This window comes from Sander lucioperca, chromosome 13, assembly GCF_008315115.2.
Source record: "Sander lucioperca isolate FBNREF2018 chromosome 13, SLUC_FBN_1.2, whole genome shotgun sequence".
NCBI classification, from domain to species: domain Eukaryota; kingdom Metazoa; phylum Chordata; class Actinopteri; order Perciformes; family Percidae; genus Sander; species Sander lucioperca.
In genome coordinates this window covers 6456580-6470187 of record NC_050185.1, presented here as the reverse complement: position 1 = coordinate 6470187, position 13608 = coordinate 6456580, and the positions used below count along the sequence as shown (strand labels likewise).

At 40.6% G+C, this 13608-nt stretch overlaps 1 protein-coding gene across 2 annotated transcripts in view; it reads right to left on the bottom strand.

Moving 5' to 3' along the window:
- Nucleotides 1-12588, bottom strand: part of camkk1a (calcium/calmodulin-dependent protein kinase kinase 1, alpha a) — a 78687-nt gene extending 66099 nt beyond the window's left edge. For both annotated transcript variants that reach the window (XM_031310698.2, XM_031310699.2), the window contains exon 1: nt 12185-12588. The gene's annotated coding sequence lies outside the window, so the exon portion shown is untranslated. The remainder of the gene's footprint in view (nt 1-12184) is intronic.
- Between the last annotated feature and the right edge of the window lie 1020 nt (nt 12589-13608).

The following is a 13608-nucleotide window of genomic DNA, read 5'->3' as shown; positions in this document are numbered from 1 at the left end:
ACCAAAAAGACCGTCGGCAGAAAAGGCAGTCGGACTGATCAGTCGGATCCCCGAGGTCCAAAAAATGCCTCAGAACACACTGCGCGTGCACGAAACGTAATACGTCTCCATAGCAGCAGGCGGCGCTGCTCTGTATTGTTTTCATTAACAGTCTGATTATTTCCCAGAAAATGAAAACCGGCAGCTGATTGGACGAACGCGTCACGTGGTTCTTTTTTCTCCAGAAATTCACAGCCAGACTGTCATGGCGGCTTGTTCAGAATACGATCTCATATTGTACTAAAATAGTTCACCGAAACGTGTTTCTGAAAACATTTTAAGCGAGAAATAGGCCATGCAGTTGCTGAATCTGTCTTCATTTCAGATTGACAAAGGTTAGTTTAAAAGATTTTCGTCAGATTTTGAGAGGCTCATCCGCTTGCCATTTCCGGGTGAGTCCCGACTGCCCTCTCCGGACTGAACATGTCGGGTCGGCCCAAATGAAGGCCGACGGCTCCTCAGACGGCTGACGGCACGGGACACACCGGACAGACTCGAGTCACCTAAGACTCTCTAAGACTGCAAGACCTCACCTTTGCAGGTGTGTGTCCAAAAAAGTGTATGCTAGCCTATGGCCCTATTATCACCACACATTGACCAACTTTAAACAGGTCGAGGAGCAACTACGCTACACCAATAAGTAGCATTTGAACACCCCAATTTGGCACAACATACACTTAATGTCTGGTAACAAACCTTTTGTTTATAACCAGTGGAGTGACAGAGGTATTTATACTCTAGACCAGCTATTCAATGATGAAGGTATGTTAAGTTTTGAGGACCTGAGAGCTAGCTTTGAGGTCCCTAGGACATCCTTCTTCCTTTATTGCCGCTTAAGATCAGCCCTAAATTGTTATGGAGTACCATGGGGGAACAGTCTTGAGGGGCACCCAATCATTAAATGGTTTGTTGATTCTCCGGTGAGAGGATTAGTGTCCAGGATTTATGCTAAACTGATGCAAGTATCTGTAGGAGAACTCCCAATAGTAAAGAAATGGGAGCGAGAGCTGAGCCCGGAGGGGAACGTAATTAATTGGGAGACAGTTTGGGACAACATTTCCCACTGTTCCAAGAACCCAAATCACCAGCAGATCCACTTCAACATATGCCATAGGACATATTGGACTCCTCAGAAGAGATACGTCTCTAAAGTCATTCCCACTCCCTATTGTAGGTTCTGTCCACCTGAACAAACTGGAACTTTCCTGCACATGGTCTGGGAGTGTGAACAGGTGCATGAGTTTTGGAATAAAACAACATCAATAATATCTGATGTGATAGGATGTCAAATTCCTACTGACCCCTACAGTCCTAATGACCTCAGCATCACAAGAATTAGAGGAGAGTGACTAGGCAAGGTGTGATTCCTGATTCCTGTTTTGTTATTTGTTTGTTTTCTTGTTTTCTGTTTTGTTATTTGTTTGTTTTCCGCAGAGGGTGGGAGAGGGTTGTTGTTCTTGTTCAATTGTGTTTGTCTGTTCTGTAGGTTTAAAAATATAAAAAAGTAATAAAAAATTGATCTTAAAAAAAGAAAAACATAGAATTAATACTTATGTACTCTTATATATTGTTGTTTAATTAATGGTAAATTACAGTTTAGTTCTATTGCTTTAACCATTTTACAGTTTCTGTCTTCAGCACAAATGTGTTTGCAATACTCCCTCCCCTCTTTTCAGCCTTGTAGAAACTAGATAAGGATGCTGCATTCTCTCAGACTGAACTAAACCTTCTTTGCGCAAAGTAAAATACATACTTAAAAGAATTTGTTGAGTGAAGCCTTACTTCAGATCTAGTTTTAGAATTATTAGAATAACCACCACACCATGTAATGAGTAGGGTTTAAAGCTGTAGGCTTCGGCAGGCTTTTAGGTCCAGAAAGTTTAAACAAAAATTGTATGCGAAAGATTGTGTTGCCCTTCTGACCACTTCAAGTATGTGAAACAGGCAGATGGTACAAAGGGGAGTGCGGGAGTGATAGATAAAAGAAAGTACGTAGAAAATATGATACATCGGGCTAAGATGCACGCAATGTTCTGTATGCGATTGTTTTTCAGACAAGAAGTATGGGAATGTCTAAGTAGCTACACAGGAGTCTAAGAATGTTTTAGTAGCTATGCAAACATCACACGAGGAGAGCGAAGTGGAGTCAGATCAACGGAGCAATGAGATGTGGACACATCTGGTCAGGGCACAACATATATTGAGTTCCATCGATTGCCGATGCCAAAGAATGGATGGGGGCCTGGGCTGGGTGGTGGTAGCTGGGCTACAGCAATTCGGCCTATGTGAAGCTGTATTTAGGCATAGTGGTGCTTTGAGCTTAGTGCTAACATGCTCACAATGACTATGCTAACATGCTGATCTTTAGCAGGTATGTTTACGATGTTCAGTTCCTTAGTTAAGCGTGTAAGCATGCCAACATTAGCTAATTACCACTAAACTAGAGCTGCAAAGATTAATCAAATAGTTGTCTATTAAATTAATCACCAACTATTTTGATAATTAATTGGTTTGAGTAATTTCTCTGATTCAAGCTTCTTAAATGTGAATATTTTCTAGTTTCTTCACTCCTTTATGACAATAAACTGAATATATTTGAGTGTTGACAAAACAAGACATTTGAGAACGTCATCTTGGGCTTTGGAGAACACTGATGGACAATTTTCACCATTTTCTGAGACCAAACAACAAATCCGAGAAAATAATCAACCGATTAATCGACAATTAATATAGTTGTTAATTGCAGCCCTACACTACACACAATGTGACGCTCATGGGAATGTCATTAGTTCTGTTGGTTTTTGGTCACAAATCAAAGTACTGGATAAGTTGACAATTTGACCAGCCAACATTGCGATTTCCAGAGCCTGCCCCCTAGTCTGGCTATCACCAGACCAAGCTCAACCTTTTAAGATTGAACATTAGTCATTAGAACATTAGGGGAGTCTGCTCTGTATTTTCTCTGCACAAGAGGCGTGATCAACGGGCATAGTTCAAATGACTCTGTACGCAATTGGATAGTCCTTCAACCAATCAGACCAACGATCCGGGTGACGTAGCAGCGATAGCGGCATCAACGGGTTGCTGCGCTTCGGTGGCCGGCTTGTTGAACGTAAACAAAAAGCCAGTTTGTGATTGGTTCCCGCAAATTTGTAACGGAAGCAGGATAGATAAACGTACAGGTTTCCAGCCTGAGCTGCAGGGTGAAATCAAATCGCCGGCAGATCGGGCTGGGTTTACCCAGTTTACCTGCCCCCAGCATGGTTAGCAAAAAATAATGAAATTTTGTTGTGGTGGCGAAAATATGTGACCATGGGTAGACATGATTTTCTATAGACAATCTGCCTACCCCAGCTTTAATAATTTATGTGATTCATTTTATCAGGCTTTTTCAGGCAACGTATGAGGCATTACTATACTGCCCTGTGTTTATGTTGTTTTTGTTTCATCTTTTAAAGTATAGCACTTGTCAATATCAGTTCTGTAAACTAAATCATTAATAATCTTTCGGACGTTTATTAATAATGATGACGACATCACCACCGATGATGGTTTATAGATACATGTGATGCTATAAATAGCCACAGCCGTGCGTAGTGGTCAGATAAACGTCTTGTCATCCCTAGAGCCATGCCGATAGCATAACTTAGAATGACTTGAAACCATGAACAAACAATTACAATACTACAGTATTAAAATGCATACAACAATTGCAATACATATGGGTCAGCTGCACCTTACAAATAAATATACTGTGTTATCTTAGGAAGTCCTTGCTGAAAGTTAACACCTTCAGCTACTTGGAACTATAAACTAGAGTGTGCCGCACACCCCCTATTGTGTGCAACACACCCCTGGTGTACCACACAAGTAAGTCCACCCTCAAATCAGATGTAAAGAAAAATAGACAACAAAGAAAATACCATCTGTTATTGACTCATTACTACTGTAGCTGCCACATATGGGTTGGGTGGCCAACTATAACAGCCTCTATGAGTGTGTGGAAAGGAAATTATGTAGAACAGAAGGTAACCTGGAGAGGAGGCACGACTTTGTAAACCCAGAGGAGTCCACTGCGACAAGTGGCCACAGAGGAATAGTGGTGTCAGGATCTGTGGAAGAGTTTTGGACAGCACACAGACAAGAGGAAAGACACAAACTCAACCAGCCATCAATTATTTCAGTTAGCCCACCGGCCATATGGATAGTACAGCAGGGCTCTGGGGACACACAGCCCACAATGACATCTTGAGCTATCAGGGCATTTAAATAACACATTCAGATACAACATTTTAAGAGAATTTAAGATTTACTTGGAACTATGAGATATTCAACGTTGAGGCAACAAGTAGGGCTGGGCAACATATCAATATTATATTATATTGTGATATGAGACTAGATATTATCTTAGATTTTGGATATCGTAATATGGATTAAGTTTTGTAGTATTTTCCTGGTTTAAAAGGCTAAAGTTAGACAGTTCTAGCGGTTCTATTATTTGCCTTTACCCACGCAGTCATATCCACATTATTGATGATAATTTATCTAAAATTTAATTGTGAAGATATTTTGTTAAAGCACCAATTGTCAACCCTACAATATCGTCGCAATATCGACATTGAGGTATTTAGTCAAGAATATCATATCTGATTTTCTCCATATCGCCCAGCTCTAGCGACGAGGCAAGAGAATTCGACAAAGCTGCAGCAGTGTCACTTTTACTCATATATTCACTGCCTGATAATGCTGTTAACATGGTCTCTTTTGTCAAACTGAGCTACTTAAACAAATTGTTTATACAAAATACAAAATCTGTCCGATTGGCAGTAGGTTGGTTAAACAACATGTTAATGGATTCTTTGTTTTCTTTGCTAAACGATTTTGGTTTGACTTCAACCTTCTTAGAACTGATGTTCTGATAAAAGAACTCAACTATTGTAGGTTCCCAGTGGGTGTCTCATTCATGCTGATGCCTCTCACACACAGGCTAATGAGAATGGGAGAGAAGTGCTTGGATGAGGTTAACTAAAAGATGTGAGGACCCCCAGAGTCCTTACTGGTCGTGCTCTGAATAATGAAGGCTATTATGCAGATGGGGTTGTGCGCCTGGCAAAGCACTAATTAATGAGGACCTGGAAATGTATTTATGTATTCACTCTCACACACAAAAAAACCTCAAAACATTTGTAACTGACTTGTCTCACTTCAAGTTTCACAATGACGTTTCTTTTAATGTAGCTGACATTTGAATCATATTTGGAATGGGATGCAAATATGCAAGAGTGAAAGGTACCATTCAATTACAGCAGGGTGCCCATTTTCTTTTCTTTTTTAATTAAAGGCCTTTTATTCATCAACCTTGAGTGCCTGGATAGGTTTTTTTATGACTTTTTTGGTCATAGTTCTTCCTCCTCTCTGTGCCGTTCTGTTTTCATTATTGATGCATTCTGTTCACAACAACGTATTCAATACGATGTGCTATAATGCCTGTTGCCGATGACTCTTATTCTTTGCCAATTTTAATCCAGCTCTGTGTCATCTTTGTGTGGGCAGTGCGTTTCCATGAATGGCGTGCGGCTTCCTTCTGTGGCCCCAGTGCACGGAGCTCAGTGCAGCCAAGGTCTGCCGAGATATGCAAGATCCACTTGATCTCAGCAGACCTCCGTGACGAGTTTCACAGCATTTGGCGGATATTAGCAGACATTGGCTGCTCCTAAATCTGTGCGCTGCGGCAACGGAGAAAGCCACACAGCGTTCATCCGCATACACTGCCCACACAAAGATAACACAGAGCTGGATTTAAATCAGCCAAATTATCTGTTAAACTGCTACCATGGAAAACGCCCACTGAGAGGCTTGAAGTTGAGAGGCAGTTTCCACAAATATGTCCAAAAACTGTTTGATTATGCACAATAGTGGCAGTATCTTTAGTTTAAATTTTGAGGGCACTTCGACATGTGACAGGAGGAGCCAGGGATCATTCAAAGATCTGACAGATGCATACTGTATTCCCATGCATTTATCGGCTCTTGTCAAACAAAATCACAAGGTCACAGATCACAAAGTGATTGAGTTTTGTCAATTCCTCTTCGGCTACTTTTGGGACCAGTCAGGGCAATGGGGGCTTATATTTTACAGAACATACACAACTACTGTAATCCTGGCTAATTTTGCACCCCTTCCTTAAAATCCCCTCATTGTCATTCTAAAATATGGGTATAGGAAACAAAATGAATAAGAACAATAACATTATAGTAAAAGTGTAATACTTCTAAATATGATGCAAAATTGAAAAATTATTGAAAAATGAGTTGAGTGGTGGTGAGGTAGTGAAGACAGAGATCTTATTGTCTGATTGACAAGAAAAAAAGACTGAAAATGTAAACATTATTGCACAGACTAAGTCCATAGCAGCAATGACAACCAGTATGAGGTAAACAGCACTGCTTATATTGTGCATACTTCCTCCTGATTGGGCGGCTTGTTTCCTGGAAGCAGCCTCAGTGGAGTCATTAGTGAAATTATTTGGTGTATGCATGTTTGTGAGCTCCTATGGCAGCCACTCACTACACAGAAATGAAAGTTGAACCTTTTGAACAATTTTGAACTTCATGTGGATATTTGTCTTAATTTATCAATGTTAAACTCAATGTCTTGTTGTTTTTCATTTTGTGTATGATTTCTTAGTTGTACAGTATGCACCGAATACTACAGAATCACTACAGCATGTGTTGTTTAAGTGAAGGCCTGATTTGTGTCCAGGGTAACAACATTTGCTGCCTCAGAGCTGGGAAGCAAGGAAGAGTTGGCGAGAGACTCTGGCACAATCAGAAGCCTCAATTTAAAGGGGTACTCCAGCAATAAAGTATTATACATGCATAAAGTTAGGAGACTTGAGAGAGGCAGAATAAAAAGACTAATGCTGCGTTTACACACAGATACAAAGTAGGCAGTCTCTGGCCTCTCATAAATCTGTAGCTCTGTGTGTCTGTTGCTTTAATTCACATACTCTTCTCTAGGGCTGGGTTAAAATAATTGATTCTCCAATTAATCAATTTCTCTTAAAGTGCCCATATTATGAAAAAAAAATCACTTTTTCTGGGATTTGGGGTGTTATGTTGTGTCTCTGGTGCTTCCACACACATACAAACTTTGAAAAAAATCCACCCATGCTGTTTAGAGTGAGATACGGTTTCTGAATGTGTCCTGCCTTCAGTCTCTGGGTGAGCTGTTCAAAATCGGCACGGCTTGTGACGTCACAAGCCGAAACGAGCAGGCTAACCGCAACCATTAGCTCGTAGCTTTAGCGTTAGCATGCTAATGCTAGCATGCTAACGCTAGCATGCTACCTCGTTCTCAATAGCAAAGCACTGCTACAACACACACAAGTTCACCATAATCTACAAAAGAACTACTTTCATGTGCGCCCTCATTTAGAAGTCTCCCAGCTAATCCTGCCTTGTAACTGACCGAAGTTGTAGAAACAGCCTTTCTTTTACTGTCTATGGAGCTAGCTAGCTGACATGATCTACATCTGAGCTACTGGGCATGTGCAGTGCAATCAAAGATAGTACAGAAGAAGAAGAAGAAAAGAGGTCTCACTCTGTAGCTAAAACAGAGACCAGGTGAAAGAGGATCTGCAGCAGTGAGAGAGAGCGGTGCAGTACAACAAAAATATGGTGTTTTTTGAAAATTAAACCATGTAAACCTATTCTGGTACAACCTTAAAATACAATTATGAACCTGAAAATGAGCATAATATGGCTGCTTTAAAGCTCCATTGTGTAATTTTTTGAGTTGATTCTTAGCAAAAAACCCTTTGTTCTTTCACAAATATGTGCTCATTCATGTGTAATTACTTCCACCAACTAATCAAAGTATTCTCGTATGCGTAGAATAGGCCATTCAGAATCATTCAGAATACATACGAGCGAGTCGCTCGAATGTATTCTACCATGTTGCACCTCCATCTTTAAAATACGTTAGCCAAAGAGGGACATACCTTTGCGTTTCGCACATTTACACTCACTGGCACCGTGACGAATGCCAGGGAGGGAGGGGGAGAAGATTACTCAGTGACTGCCTTCAGATTTGAAAGCCGGTTGAAGATGGAGCGCCTATCTAGGACATGTAATGGAGGCGCCAAGGAAGTTAAAAAGAGAATTAAAACGACAACGCGACAGGCAAAGCAACAAGACCAAGGTTAATATTGGAGTGGCTTTTCCAAGATGGAAAGAGCTCATAAAGAGCAAGGATTTTAAAATGGACACCGAAGTTGCCTGCTTTCTTCTCGACAGGTAATTCTGCCTATTTGTGTAAATTCAAAGTTTTATAGTTGCTTGGTTGCATGGTTGTGCATAACACTAGAACGTTGTCTAAGAATACTTTTCCTCGTGTCAATGCTGAAAAAGGATTGTCTACCTTGTAACATAAATTTAATCATATTTGTCATGATTTCCCTGGCAAACAACTCACGTAATGGAGTTGTAACACAGACTAGCTACAGCTAGAACAGCTGCGTGTAAACGATTGAGATACGAAGAGCTAATTTCGGTTTCACTGACATGATTGTTCATTCTGCTCAGAGAAATATATTAAAACCCAAACCTCCGTTGCTTCTCTCCTACGATGTAAACATTGCCTTACACTTTTAATCTTGTACAATAAACAGAATAACGATAGCACTGATACTTTACTAACATTAGCTTGCATATGTTTGGGAACCTGGTAGCTGATGTTAGCAATGAAATGGTACCAAAATAACGTCAAACTATTATTACACTGGAAGGAACACTCACAGACAAAGTCGTACTGCTTGGAATAATACGGCCACCGTAGGAGTTAGAACACGCTCGGAATGGGGGGGAGGGGGCTAGAAAGTAATATTCAGTTGGTTGTCATATACAATTTCACTGCTAGATGGGAGAAATTCTTACACAATGTAGCTTTAAATGAATAAAATCCCCAAATTGACCTTTAATATATGCCTTTTTGCCATGGATGTGGTTAATTGACCCCCTTTTTGTGGGTCAAATCTTTTTGGGGGTCAATTCTTAATGTAAACATTAACCTGGTGCATTATGAAAAATATTTGAGGGTTGTTTCTTGCTTGTACAATTTACAGCATAAGTTCTCCGATAATATCTTTTGTATCTAGGCAAAATTGGTATTGTATTGGTTCCCTAACCTAACTGATATTGAATTAAAAATGTAATCGAATCGGGACCATGTGAATCGAAATCGAATCGATTCAGGAAATCATTGGCGATACGCAGCATTACTCTGCTCTGACTAGACTGACTGGACAGTTGTTTTCTGATGTTAACGCCAGGAAAAAAAGCCATTGCTAATTTTAATTCACTGTTGTCCAGAGTACAGAATACCTGTAACAATGACACCTGAGCTGGCAAGACCGATAAGCATGACAATAAAAAAGTCTGAACAAAATTTCAAATCAATTCATCTAATAGTTAAGATATTTTAGTCTGGACCAAAGTGCTACGCTGACATCAACACACTGCTAGCGTTTTTAATTATAGTCTTTTAGTACACTCATACCTTGGTACAATGGTTATATGCCAAACCATATTAATGCCTAACCCTAAGGTCATGAAATGATTTTGATTTTAATTTTTATCCATTCTGAGTGGTTCTCACACACACACACACACACAGAGAATATAAAAGGTCTTTTGGACTTCCTGCAGATTGTACGTAGCTATACATTGATTTATGATTTAGTGATCATGATGGCTGACAATTGTTGCAATAAGAGAAGCATTAGGGTACAGCAGTGTTCACGACCAGCACAGACCAGTCAAAGAGCAGACACGCTTTCTGTTTATTCTCCGATTCTCAGAGTTTAGCTGTGCTTGACATAATATGGGTGAATGATGTCCAGGCCTCTATGTAAAACTGTTCATGACACTGAGGTAGTAATACTAATACACATTAACCGGCATACGTTAACACAGGGATACACACACAATGCTGATTTCGTTCCCACCCCCTGCCTGACTAAAATGATTTCCCAGAGGGGCTAAAGGAGCTGGGAGCTGTTGACGTGTCCTTTTTTTTTTTGCTAGCTGGGTCGCAGCTTTGGTATGATTACCAAAGCCCACGTGAAGAAGTGTTACAGCCGTCAGCACATTCAGCAATACAAGAAACAGAAGTGACGCTGGACTTGCTAAATTACACCAAGCAAACCATAGAAAACATGCAAGCACAAGTCAAAATGACACAAGACATTACACCACTGTAAAACTTGTTCTTTTCAATCATACATACATATACACTTCCTGTGGGGAAAACCCATCCAGACCAATATATCCATAGTGAAAAGAACAGCTATTGGCACATTTCTGGGAACATTTTGTTTTCTATTTTCTGTTCTCCACATACACATGACTGGACAAACCACAACTTTGCGGCAAGATTCAGCAATTGCACAGGTACAACAGGACAAAATGCAAGCAAGCCACATGATCCTGGGTTTTTTTGGATTGGAACAGCATTTAATCTTGCTCTTAGGCCTGATACAAGCCCGTCATACACCGTGTCACAGTCCCATGTTTGGCATTTAATGCTCATATAGTTGCATACAAAACGTAATATGAATGCACAAGAGGAAAGAACTGCTCTGTCTGCAGCAATACATGCAGCCTCCAGCCAATTCAGTAGAGCTCATTCTAAATATTGGCCTGTGAAGATCAACATAGTGTCAAAGTAAACCAACCATAAGTGAAACTGGTTTTCTCTTTGCTGAGCAGACACTATGCAGAGCAGACTCTACTAATTCATTCGTCAGGCATTAGGAACAAAAGTGGATGTAATGTAATCTGTAATTTGTTGCATGTCATTCATGTAATTGTTGTTTCAAGGTGCAGCGCAGGAGAGTCGATTCATTCTGAAGTCACCCTTCAAGTCAATTCAAAAGGAACAATTCAGCCCCGTGCCTCATGAATGAGGGATTAACAGGGTAAAATGAGCACCATTTGAGGCGGACATGAAGCCATCGCTTGTTTAAATGAGACACCAAGTCATTTTAAAGCAGTGAAACCACGTTTTGTTGTTTCTTTTTGCTTAAAACCGACAAAACCTGAGTAACTTTCTGTTAAATGAGGTCACAAAATGTCACAAAATAGGCCTAATAAAAATAACAAATGTGCAGTACTACATTTAGAATGACAGGTCAACCAGGGTCCCTAAACATGTTCATTTGGGCTGCCACAAACCTCTATTGTTATTATTGAACGATACCTCCACTTGTCTTGTTAATTGTTTAATCATTTTGTCAACAAAAATACTGAATAATCCTTATGTCTTTTAACCAGAGCCCAAGAGATCATCTTTAAATTGTTTATTTTGTCAAACGTACTGTCCACATCCTAAAAGATATCCAATTTATAATATAAACAACAGAAAGAAAAATATACATATCCTCACATTTGAGAAGCTGGATCCAGCATATGTTTGGCATTTATGCTTGACAAATGGCCTCAATAACCAGTAGTGCTGTTGCTGATTAATTGTCTGTCTGTTGACTAATCAATACATCATTTCAGTTCTTCATATCAGGAACCTTAGATATACACACGGACTCCTATGAGGATGGGTCAGAGGGGGAAACCTGTGATCAAAGCAGAGATCCCTGTCTGACGAAATCCTCTAATTGTTAGGGACCTCCTTTGGTCGCCTTGAGAGGCCCCTGGTGGCCCCCCCACCCCGGACCCCAGTTTATAACAGCTAAATGTCCTATGTAAGAGGTGTGAGGATACAGCATTTTACGACAGGTGCATGACCCAGATCAATTGGCACATAAATGGCGTGCAAGTCAGTGCAGCTTTCAATTTCACGGCGCAAAGTGCGTGCCCGCGCGCGTGTGTAAAGTGGTTCAAATCCTGTGCAACTGCAGAGGAGTCAATAGCCTTATGTGCCCGACAGTGAACAATTCAATGACTGAACAACAATAAAACACGGCGGGGAAACACACACACACACACACACACACACGCGCGCGCGCGTGCAGTGTGATCCATCTGCAATGCACAAGCGGATTTACTTCCCCATATTTTACACAGCAGCGACCTGCCGGCCCTGTGACTAAACAGGAATGAAATGAGACGATCTTAAAAGTTTCACTCACCCAAAGGAGTAGTCAGGCGTGTTAAGTCAAAGGGAGAGGGATGTCCCGTTTGGATGCACGCGCGGTGCCTGTTTGATTCACTCTACTCACAGCCGATCGTTAACACAGAGGATCCGTACACGCTTCTGTGCGATAAGTGTTTCTGAGGATCAGCTGTGGCTGACCTGAGATGTGTGTGTGTGTGTGTGTGTGTGTGTGTGTGTGTGTGTGTATGTGTGTGTGTCCCATGTGTCACACCCTCTCTTCCGGAAACCACGGACAGACCTCCCTCACTAGAGCCAGAGCGCAGACACCCAGCGGCTGAATGTACATACTACCAGTCCGCAGCTGGCTATTGTTGCACCACTGCAACGTGCACACAGCAGAGGAAGGGCTGCTCTCACACACTTTGAGACTGCTTTTGAAGCACGTTGACAGCACACAGATAACCCCAACTTTTATTATTCGACAAGAAATGAATCCATGGGTCCTAAGATCCGCCCTGTTCCCACAGCATGGCCAGTACCGTGCCATTATTCCCTGCACTATATTATAGGCTACTAATATCACCATTTCGGATTTACATAATAAAATGTTGCATTATGAGCGCATGACAATTAGATTTTACGTTTTGATAACCACAGATGCCACATGTGTGAATATTCTCTACCTACTGCTCCTCCATTAAATATTGGATTTAACTAACAGTGGATTTATTGAGCAAAAGTGCAGCTAGCGCCTCTACTGGCCATGTTTCTATTTCATTTCCCAATTGAGAGAATTCAAATAAATGAACGTCTGAGTAATTAGTGAAGATAAGCAGAACAGCTTTGTGACTGCAGAGGGTAACAATCTAATTAACTGACTCCACTGTAGCCTACGGAGCATGTTGTAGGCAGTAAATTCATCAACGATAGCCATCACAATCAATTACATACATTACCTGAAGACGCATTTAACCTTTTTTTCCCCCCCTAAGGGATGTTTGCTTAGCAGGGCTTTTTCACCTCACATTCACATACATTTACACTTCAGAGCTGCTGGTGAATTAGACTGAAGTCTCCTACTGCAGTGGAGTGATAGATAATGGAGAATGGATTTCGAGAGAAATCAATTTTAAAAAGCCATCATGTTGGTGGCATTTGTCTAGAACCAGTGGTGGAATGTAACATTTACATTAACAAGTACATTTACTCAAGTACTGTATTTAAGTACATTTACTCAAGTACTGTACTTAAGTACACATTTGAGGTACTTGTAATGTACTAGATTCTTTTCTTTTCATGCCACTTTCTACTTCTACTCCACTACATCTCAGAGAGAAATATTGTACTTTTTACTCCACTACATTTTTCTGACAGCTTTAGTTACTAGTTACTTTACACATTAAGATTTTTGCAATGCTTTATTATAAATTAAGCTACTCAACAATATAATGGCCTACA